The sequence below is a fragment of the Equus quagga genome, unplaced genomic scaffold (genome assembly GCF_021613505.1).
Source record: "Equus quagga isolate Etosha38 unplaced genomic scaffold, UCLA_HA_Equagga_1.0 83432_RagTag, whole genome shotgun sequence".
NCBI lineage: Eukaryota > Metazoa > Chordata > Mammalia > Perissodactyla > Equidae > Equus > Equus quagga.
The window spans coordinates 1-3,360 of NW_025803441.1; the positions used below are offsets into that span (position 1 = coordinate 1).

Sequence of the window (3,360 nt, forward strand, 5' to 3'; positions counted from 1 at the left end):
AGCTTTCATGAGCTCATCCTCCTCCTCTGGAAGTTGATCAACTCCTTTTACTAGAGACTCACTTCCACATCTCACCTCGCATCCTCACTGCCACCTCTGCACTAGGTCCTCATCATCTGAAGCCTGGAGGACTACGGTAGCCTCTTAACTAGTCTTCCTGCTTCAAGTCACCTGCCCACTTTGCTGTGTGGCCCCATGCAGCCAGAGTGATTATCTCAACATACCACATAGTCCATGTCACTCCCCTGCTCCACGGCTTTCCATGAGCCTATAGAGCAAATGCCTGACATTAAGGACCCCAATCTTCTCTCTGGCTTTATGTAGCACACACACCATTGCCGCTCCAGCCAAACTCAAGTCTTAACTCTCTGCCAACCCTTCCATGTCCCCACATCTCTGTGCTTCATTCATGTGGCTCCTCTGCTACATCTGTCCAAATCCTTTTCTTCCCTCAACAAACAGCTTACACTTGCATCTCCAACCCCCTCTTCTCAGTGATGAGTCCCTGCCTGGCTTTATATAGCGTGTCTCTATATTGCTCATTTGATACTTAGCCTGTTAACCTTGAGCTTTTATTTGTACCTCCCTATTAATAAAGCTATCCATCTATCTATCCATCCATCCTATCACTTTAACTATATTAATAAAATTTTTTGGTATCCCCCACATTAGCACAATACTAGGATTTAATTTGCAGTTGATATAATTTTCATCACGATCACTGTCAACTACCAAGCTCTTTACTGTGTACCAGATGCTAGTGAGTACTTTGCATACATTATCTTACTTAATTTTCAATACAACCCTATAAGATCAGTATTATTATTATCTTCATTTTACAGATGAGAAAACTAAGGCTTAGACTAAGAAAGAATTTCTATAGGATCCTAACCATATATATATTGTATGAAATATATACATATATAGTAGTGGTGGTGATAATGGCTTGTTTTTCAGTGCTGTGCAGACACTGAAGAGATTTGATGCCTGTCATCTTCCGATCACATCTTTTTGATAATGGCCTCTATTGGGGTTATCTGCTTACAAGGAACACTGGACTACATGGCCCATCGTTGAGGACACAGCTCAGGTCACGATTGTAAAGGCTGCTGTTGAAAACATTAACATTGCCTGTCGAATCCAGGCAAAAATCAAACTACCAAAACCAATCAACATTCATGTGGTATTCATGTGGGTGGTATCTATGAGTGTGGGAAGGGAAGTAGAGGTCATGGGAGACATAGTAAGATGGCTGGGTCTGAGAGAAATAGCTTATTTTCTTTGATTCTATGGAGGGAGACTTGTACTGTCTGAGCTGGGCTATATGCAGGCGCATTTTATGTGTTACTGTTGTACCCAGTTCTGCCATTCCAACACAAGGGAGACAGTGAAGCAGGGCTGACCTGGATATTTCTGACTGTTGGAGGAGCTGAAGCCTCCCACCTCAGAAAGACTTCCTTGCAGCATCCCTGTGAGGGTTCCTGACATGCAGGCCTCCAAATCAGAAAACAGAGAACTGGGCTCGTTGTGACTCTGTACGGAGCTTGTTCTGTCACTCCTAGAATCGCAGGCATGATATAACCTCTTGGGCAATGTCTTTTCCCTGCTCCCTCACAGATGGAATCTCAGTGGACCCAGACTCCAGAGCTCGATAGGGGGAGATGTTGCTGGGACAGCCCTGAGAGAGAAGGAAGTTTGAAGAAAAGCAGGCTCATTGAAACAGGATGAGCTGGGTGTGGGACCAGGCCAAGTGAGCCAAGACTTCACAGTGAGGCATATTCAGCAGTCACCTCCATCTTCTCAGGCTCAAGGCAACCAAACCCACAACTCCCACAGGGTTGCCAAGATCAAAAATTTCCTCAAGTGACTTCGCTCAACTATGAAAACTGTAGAGAAAGGGACCCAGCAAGATTGAGCATTTACTTGTCCTGTCATATCACACAGCCCACCTCAATTTCTCTTTGCCTGAGTGACTGGATTGTGACCTCCAGTTCCTGCTGGGGTCAGGACAGAGGCTCTGCTCTTAATTCCCAGGTCATCTGTAAAAGCAACTTGGATCAGCTCAGACTTACCCAGTCTTCCCAGGAGCCACTAGGATTCTTTCTCTTGAAGGGTTCCAGCCTTTTCAGGATGGTCTGACACGCTTCCTAAAGAACACATCCACCACACACCAGACACATCAATCCTCTGCATTCCCCGACCCAGGCAAAACCCTGAGGTCCTCAGCAAGGCCACTTCCCAGGGTGCCACTCGAACAGGCATGGCACCCTCTCAGGAATGACCAAGGCCCGGGATGGAAGCCACCACAGGATGCTGCCAAAGGGACTAGCACGGGCCCTTGCTTGAAGAGCACTTCCTGACCCAGTTCTCAGGCTGACAGAGGGTGAAAAGTTTGAGGGATCCTAAGGAGATACTTCTCCCATCAAACTCCTTTGTTTGATTACATCCCTCACGTGGGAGGAGAGGCAACTGGGTCTGACTTGGCCAAACCTAAAGTCAAATTCCAATTTCAGTGCATTGTCTTGTGGCCAGTTCTAACAGTAGGGAGTATGTCTTCACAGAACCCCCTGCACTCTTTCCAACTCTCCTCCCCATCCTATCCTCATCCCTCCTGACTTTGATGGAAGTGATTATGGTTCTTCAGCCTCTCTTTTAGGTTGGCGTTTGGAGGAACAGTATTCTCCTGGATAAGAGAGCCACAGGCATGGCCACAGCCAAAGAGTCTGCAAATGCCATTCCAGCTCCCACCCGGGGGACCCTCCAGGCAAAAGCCCTGGGCTGGCCCTCAGTTCTGCTGGCTCCCGAGACTCCTTACGTAGACGGCCTGTCCGTTGAGGTCAGTGCTGACTGAGGCGGCTGTGGGAGAGGTGTTGGGCACGGTATTAGTGCTTGTCTCGCTGATGTAAATCTTAGAGGTGGGGATTTTCAGAGCTCTGCTGGCCACCTGCCAAGAGAGACGACATCACCCTCTGGGGAAGGGGTTAGCATGGGGCTTAGCTGCTTCCTCCCTAAGATGGGATTCAGGTTCACTGTCACAAGCAAGAAAATAATTCTATAAACTATAATTGTACTGAGACTGGGATGTTCTCACATCTGTCTCAATTTGAATCAGCAATTTATGGAGTGATTTCAGTGGATAAAATATTCAAAACTTAATGGTGACTAACAGTGCCTTTTTAAGCTAACCCTGTCTTTTTACAAAATCCAGTTTGGCCAGTCCCATGAGCCAAGCAGGTGTGCCGACTCTGACCCAACTCCATCCTCCCAGCTCCACTGTAAACAGTCTCATGTGTGTGCAGAACTAGCTACCTTTATGCACACAACACACCCACCTTACACACCGTCACAGAACCCTAGAGT

General features: G+C 47.1%; 1 long non-coding RNA gene across 1 annotated transcript; it reads right to left on the bottom strand.

Moving 5' to 3' along the window:
- Positions 1-2,104: 2,104 nt before the first annotated feature.
- LOC124234516 (uncharacterized) lies at positions 2,105-3,339 on the bottom strand. Its single transcript, XR_006887334.1, has 2 exons — positions 2,816-3,339; positions 2,105-2,147 (listed from the first exon to the last, which is right to left on the bottom strand). It is a non-coding gene; the product is annotated as an uncharacterized LOC124234516 (long non-coding RNA).
- Positions 3,340-3,360: the final 21 nt, after the last annotated feature.